At 46.7% G+C, this 7,500-nt stretch overlaps 1 protein-coding gene across 5 annotated transcripts in view; it reads right to left on the bottom strand.

The window, feature by feature from the left end:
- The window catches only part of LOC113824009 (uncharacterized), a 1,204,662-nt gene that overhangs the window by 22,768 nt on the left and 1,174,394 nt on the right, over nt 1-7,500 (bottom strand). The gene's annotated exons all lie outside the window — the stretch shown is intronic.

Genomic DNA, 7,500 nt, shown 5'->3' with positions numbered 1-7,500 from the left:
TGTGTGTGTGTGTGTGTGTGTGTGTGTGTGTGTGTGTGTGCGTGCGTGCGTGCGTGCGTGCGAGAGAGAGAGAGAGAGAGAGAGAGAGAGAGAGAGAGAGAGAGAGAGAGAGAGAGAGAGAGAGAGAGAGAGAGAGAGAGAGAGAGAGAGAGAGAGAGAGAATGAAAAACGAAAGAATAAAAAGAAAGATAATGAGAGAGAGAGAGAGAGAGAGACTGCTTGATATAGGCCTAAAGAAACATAGTTACGTGGAACGAATAGATATCTTGACGGATCTAAACAACAAATAAAAATACGAAAAAACAAACAAACAAACAAAAACAGAGGAACCAGACATTTTTATCCTTGTCTCAAATTATACCTGGTGTCTTTCCGCCGTTTTTAATGGTTTTGAACAATACTCACTGTCGTTTTTTTTTCCAGAACGAGGTCAAACACATACGAGACCAGGTCATGCTAAGCTCGCCCCTTCCCTCCCTCCCTCCCTCCCTCCCTCCCCCCTACCCACCCATCCAAGTCGCTGTAAAACACAAAATTATCGGAAACCGCCGCCCAGCCGCCAATAAGATTTCTCATTTCAAACTCCCTCCCAACTTACCTTTCCTTGCCCTCCAACCACCTTCCCTCCCTCCCTCCCACTCCCTTCCACCTACCCACTCCTGCCTCTCTCCCTCCCCTCAACCTACCTAACACACCCACTCCACCCTCTCCCTCCCTCCTCTTCTTCTTACACCCCCCTCCCTCCCTTCCACATACCCACCCTCCCTCCCTTCCAGCTACCTCACTCCTCCCTCCCTCCTCCCTCCTTCCAGCTACCCACCCTTCCTCTCTCCTCCTCCCTCCCCCCCTACCCCTCTATCTACCTACACACCCTCCCACCCATCTCTCTCCTCCCCTCCCCCTTCTCTTCCACCCTACCCTCCCTCCCTTCTACCCTCCCATTCCCTCCTACCCTCCCCCCTCCCTTTTCTCCACCAACCCACTTCCACCTCTCCCTCCCCTCCCTCTCCACCAACCCACCCACCCCCTTCCTCTCCGACCAACACACCCACCCCCTTCCTTCCACCAACCCACCTCCCCTCCCTCCCCCCCTCCATCTATTCTCCCCCTCCCCCCGCCCATCTCCCCAAAGAAGAAAAATCTACGCCCAGTGACCTGCAGCCGTGTCCCAATCTTGAAATACGGAGGGAAGGGAAAGGAGGGCAAGGGGGTGGGGGGGAAGGGAAGAAGGGGGGGAGGGGAAAGAGGAGAGGGAGGAGGGAGAGTCATTCCAAGTGGCACTCGAAGTCGTAATGTTAAAAATGAGGTCGTAAAGGGCCATGGACCAGGAGGAGGAAAAGGAGGGAAAAAAAGGAGGTGGAGGAGGAGGAAAAGGAGAAGGAAGAGGAGAAGGATAAGAAAGAAGAGGAGCAGGCGGTGGTGGAGGGGGTGGAGGGAGGAAAGGAAGGAAGGAGGAGGAGGAAGAAGGAGAAGGATTAGTAGAAGGCGGTGGAGGAGGGAAGTGGGGGGTGGGGAGGGGGGACGAGGTCGATATGAGGTCAGGCTTCAAAGTCATGAAACATGGGGGTGGGGGGTGTGAAGAGAGGGTAAGACTGGGGTGGTGGGTGGGGGAAAAAAATAAAGAGAAAGAAAGAAAGAAAGAAAGAAAAAGGTGTTTGGTTACCTGTCCCACTCTCCTCCTCACGGTTGTCTTGGCAGGGGGGAGGGAGGGAGGGAGGGGGGGGGGGGGGTAGGGGTTGGGCGCTAAGAAGCTTAAATCAAGGGTTAAAAACTTGTCAGAATTTGGTCCACTGATTAAGTTTCGGATGAATCAAGAATACAATAAAATAAGAAATAACCGGTTTTCTTCCACTTTTGAAAACACGTAGATTTTCACGAGGCCAAAATATCTACCGTTTATATCCCCATAAAAAAACAATACATTAACAATACATTAATAAGAAAAGAAAAAAATACATTAACATTTGACACAAAATTAACAAAAAAGACCTCCCTAAAAGTAAACAAATAAATAGATAAATAAAATAAACTATACCAATCTTCGACCTCCACTACACCAAAAGAAGACGCAATAATCCGACAAGAAAAGTCAAATAAAAAAATACAACTCCCCCCCCCCCCACCAAAAAAAAAAAAAAAAAAATCTTCCTTTTAGGCCGCGTAGGCAGGTAACTCGAGCTCCACATCTGCCCCCTGGGTAGGCCTATAAAGAGCCGCTATAGGCCTCCTAAGTGCATCTAAGACAAAGACAAGGGAAGGATTGTGTTTCCGTTTTATGCATGTTCACTTATGAGGACGACAGAGTGGAGAGAGGGAGAGGGAGGGAGAGCGAGAGGGAGAGAGAGGGAGAGGGAGAGAGAGGGAGAGGGAGAGGGGAGAGAGGGAGAAGGAGAGGGAGAGGGAGAGGAGAGAGAGAGAGAGAGAGAGAGAGAGAGAGATAAGAGAGGGAGAGAGGGAGAGAGGGAGAGAGGGAGAGGGAGAGAGAGAGAGATGAGAATCTCTATCTATCTACTAAGGTCATATATTCGTACAGACAGAAAGGAGAAAGAAAATAAAAGCGAAGAGCGGGAGCGAGGAAAGGGGCGAGCACGCGAGCCAGAGCCGGGCGCGCGGGCGTCGCACACAATGGCTCTCTTTCCCCGACTTCTGGGCCGGCATTCCCGAGGTCCCTGGGCATTCCTGGCTCGCTCCTCCGCGGCGCCGACGACAGGCTGAGCGATCGCGCGGCCGAGCGTCCAGCGCCCGAGCGTGGCGCGGCGTGGCGTGGCAGCGGGGCATCAGCAGCCACTTTTCGGGCGAGTGTTTTTCCTCGGTGACAGTTACGGGCCTCGTTTCGCATTCTTCGCATTTGCTCAAGACGAGTCTGTCGCCGCCTTTGTCTTTGTGCGTGCGCGAGCGCGCGCGACTAAGCGTATCATTATGTGCGTGTTTACGTTTCCGCGGAATGCAAAGGGTGGCGCTGGGAATTCCTCTGCCTTGGACTCGCGCCCTCGTTCTCCTCAACGGCAGTTGCTGAACGGGGAAGGAGGATTAGATCGAAAAAGACACCTAATGTCTACCGCTAACAATTATTAGTCTACAAACATAATACTAAATAGAAGCAAAATCCCCGCCAGGCCAGTCCCCCGCCGCCGCCCCCTCCCGCCGCGTCCATTCACGGGCAACGAGGCTCTGAAAGCCCCGCCAAGCCGCCCTTCTTCGCCCGCGCCCTCCGCCTCCTCCAGCCACGCGTCCCAAGATGTTTGTCTGTTACGGAATCATAAACCAGAAGTGGCCTTAAACCGCCGAGACAAGCCCAACCGCCGAGAGCTCACTCGTGTTTTTCTCTTTCTTCTTTTTTTGGCTGGCAGTCCATTCTTGGTTCATAATTACATGCAGTTCCCAGGGGTCTCGCGGGTGAAGACATTTTCCTAGCTGTTTCTACGGGGCATTTTGAATTTTTCCCCAGTACAAACACGGGCCAGGCTTTGTAGCCAGCTCGGCCTTTCAGGCTACACTAAACTGTTCTTTTCAGTCCGAAAAAGACAAGAGTTCTTGAGTTCCACAGTGATATTTATACACCGCAAAGAGGACCACTTCAAAGCTCCCGCGCGGAACACTAGACCCAGTGGGCGCGGGCTCTCATTTTTTCTCTCTTTCTCCCTGTTCTCGCTAAACGTTCTCACTTTTTTGCCTAATCTTTCTCCGTTGGTATAATACTAACCTTTTGGAAGTTATTTTTGGGGCGAAATATTACACGTATTTCCCCCTTTAACGCGTGTTCTGGTGGTGTGCTTTATACACGGGGTCCCTGGTGTTAACTGACCGCCGGTTTTAAGAACGAAGGGAAAAAAAGGCGGAAAAGTTGTTTTCCCGCCCAGCCTTTGTGTTTTCCTCTCCTCTAGCGCACGCCTTAATTATGCTATTCATGTCTGTCATTCCTAGTCACTTTTTTATATATATACATTTTTTTACAGCAGTTCTTATGGAACTAATTTGCATATGATAAGAGCCAGTGTCTACACACATTTCGGAGGTGACAAGCGTGGAAATTCACACCATTTTTGTTTATCCCATCGTATTCAATCATAATTATTGCATTCATTCATATATCCACATTCTCTGTTTGCTTCTAAGATGCTTAACCAACAAAGATACAACAAAATCTAAATAATAGCAAAGTTCAGAACATAACCAGACCCTAATGGCATATGACGAAGATATATATATTTTTTTACATGCATCTTTTCCTCACAATTGTTCAAATTACTTTGGACAAGATGGTAAATGGAGTGAACTGCAAAAAGATGGAAAATTGACTGCCCAAAAAAGAGTAACAAATGAAAGAGGAGACAGACTCGGGAAATCACTTAGGTTTATCATCTTATCCGGCGCTGCCCTTTGCCACTCAGACGGCGGGGAACATCCTGATTGGCCCATTCAAAAAAGCCAACCGTTTTTATTCGAAACGGCTGTAAATTGTCCCACCTGTAACGGAAATAACGAACGCCAATCAGCGGCCGACGAGACACACCTAATTATTCGTCGGCGTCTTGTATATTATTCCCTTTTGACAAAAAATAAGAAAAAGAAAAAGAAAGAGAAAAAAGAAAAAAGAAAAAAACGCTCCTTTGTCACATAATTTTAAGATACCACGTCAATTTCATGACACGTGACTGGGGGAAGTAAACACAGGGCGCATGCAATGGCCAGAGATAGAAGCGAAGAACAGAAATGAGAATAAATAATTTTACGATAAATTTAATGATAAGGAAGAGAACAGAAATGAGAATAAATAATTTTACGATAAACTTAATAACGAAGAGAACAGAAATGAGAATAAATAATTTTACGATAAATTTAATAAGGAAGAGAACAGAAATGGGAATAAATAATTTTACGAGAAATTTAATGATAAGGAAGAGAACAGAAATGAGAATAAATAATTTTACGATAATTTTAATGATAAGGAAGAGAACAGAAATGAGAATAAATAATTTTACGATAATTTCAATGATAAGGATGAGAACAGAAATAAGAATAATTAATCTTACGATAATTTTAATGATAAGGATGAGAACAGAAATAAGAATAATTAATCTTACGATAATTTTAAATGATAAGGATGAGAACAGAAATGAGAATAAATAATTTTACGATAATTTTAATGATAAGGATGAAGATAAATACCGATAAAAAGAGAAATGCAGAGATCCAAGTAGCAACCCAATTCCATCAACATAGAGACGAGAAAATTAAATACGACGATAGTATCCTCCCCTCTACTTCATTTAATTCCCTCCACCTCCTCTTTCACATCAATCAAGTTTTCGCTTGCGTGAGTTGGACACTAAAAAAAAAAAAAAAAAAAAAAAAAAAAAAAAAGAAGGAAACGTGACAAAGGTTAAGCCATCTCTCTTTTGTATCACCAAACGTAGATTAAAGCTTTATGGCGCACGTTCCGACTACTAGTTAACATTCTACCTCTACGTCTTCAGCACGCAACGGTCGCTAATGGCACCGGGTCACGCAAAAAAATAATAATAAAAAAAAAATAAAAATAAAAATAAAAAAGGTAGTTTAGAATGCGTGTGTTGAGGGAGGGGGGGGGGGAATGGGGTGTGATTGGTTGATTAATTGAGGTTATTAATGGGAAGGAGAAATGGTGGGTGGGGTAGGGTGAGGGTGAGGGAAAGGGAGGGAGGGGGAGGGGAGGGGATAGAGAGAGATAGAGAGAGAGAGAGAGAGAGAGAGAGAGAGAGAGAGAGAGAGAGAGAGAGAGAGAGAGAGCGAGAGCGAGAGAGAGAGAGAGAAAGAGAGAGAGAACGAAAGAGAGAACGAACGAAAAAAAGAACGAAAGAAAAAGAAAGACAGAAAGAAGAAAGAGAAACGGAGAACGAAAAACAAGAAGAGGAGAACAACCCTCCCATCATCTTCATACCAGATTCTAATGAAGATCCCTCGCGTCTCACGCCGCCTGTCCTTTCTGCCACGTCGTCGCCCTCGACGGCAATCAAAACACGGACTCTAGAATAACCAAACCGCGTCTCGATCCGCGTCTCAGGAACGAACAAAGGTGGACCCGAGAATAAAACATCCTCGATAACGCTGTTCATAAAGGAGAGGGGAAGAGGGAGAGACGGAGAGAGGGAGAGAGGGAGAGAGGGAGAGGGAGAGAGAGAGAGAGAGAGAGAGAGAGAGACAGAGACAGAGAGACAGAGAGAGAGAGAGGGAGAGGGAGAGGGAGGGAGAGGGAGAGGAGAGGAGAGAGAGAGAGAGAGAGAGAGAGAGAGAGAGAGAGAGAGAGAGAGAGAGAGAGAGAGAGAGAGAGAGAGAGAGAGAGAGAGAGAGAAAGAGACAGAAACATGGCGTTCGGCTTTTCAGAGAACAAAAAAGTATACCCAAAAAATAAAAGCCAACAAAGGGTAAAAACGAAAAGAAATGCAAAGCTAAAAGACCTTAAATAAAAAATCGAAATGAAAGATCATAACAAATGCCATTGCACTTACCAAACGCTTTACAGCTTTGAAAAGTCTCTCGTCTTAAAATGATGGAAAATTTTGCAAGGAAACCCCCAAGCTCATTCAACAAGCACACTGCAAATTTAACTCCACCCTTTCACAGCACCGGGGACAACAGTTTCTCTCTCCCCGTTCTTACGAAACCTATAACATATCCCAATCTTCACAAACGAAAAAGAAAGAAAAGAAAGAAAGAAAAAAAAGAAAGAAGAAGAAAGAAAAAGAAAAAGAAAAGGAAGAAGAAAAGAAAAAGAAAAAGAAAAAAAAAAACTCGCACAAATAGGACAAACAAACGCAGGGACATGACTGCGATCACCCCGAAAGACGGAGCAACGGAGGAGGAATAAAAAAAAAAAAAGAATAAAAAAAAGCAAGGAGGCCCTGATATCCTCCCATCAAGTTTAAGTAATTCCAATGGATTTCACCGGGCGCTTGCTGCCTGTCCGACCTGGCTGGCTCCTCTTACTGTCTTAGAGAAGGGGATAGAGGAGGAGGAGGAGGGAGGAGGAGGGAGGAGGAGGATGGGAAGGTGGTGGAGGAGGAGGAGGAGGTGGTGGTGGTGGAGGGGGAAGGGTACAGAGGGGAGGAGGGAGGAGGAAGAGGAGGAGGAGGTGGTGGAGGGGAAGGGAGAGGAGGAGGCAGGGGGAAGGAGAGGAGGAGAGGAGGAGGAGGAGGAGGGAAGGGGGTGAGGGGGAAGAGGAGGAGGAAATGGTGGAGTGGGGAGGAGGGAGGAGGGAGAAGGGGTGGAGGAGGGGGGAAGGGGAGGAGGAGGAGGAGGAGGTAGGAGGAGGAGAAGGAGGAGGAAGAGGTGCGGTGGAAGAGTTGGTGGGTGGAGGGGGAGTGGGAGGAGAAAGGGGGAGGAAGAAAAAAAGAAGGAAAAAGGTGGAGGAGGAGGATAAAGGAGAAGGGTGAAAATCATAAGGATTCTGAGAAAAAAAAAGAAAAAGAAAAATGAGATCGACAAGGAGAGAGAAGACGATACCAAAAAAATCGCCCCCCC

Source organism: Penaeus vannamei, chromosome 17 (assembly GCF_042767895.1).
Source record: "Penaeus vannamei isolate JL-2024 chromosome 17, ASM4276789v1, whole genome shotgun sequence".
In the NCBI taxonomy this organism is placed as follows: Eukaryota; Metazoa; Arthropoda; class Malacostraca; order Decapoda; family Penaeidae; genus Penaeus; species Penaeus vannamei.
Note: the sequence above shows the minus strand (reverse complement) of the source record. Positions and strands in the feature narration are given on the sequence as shown.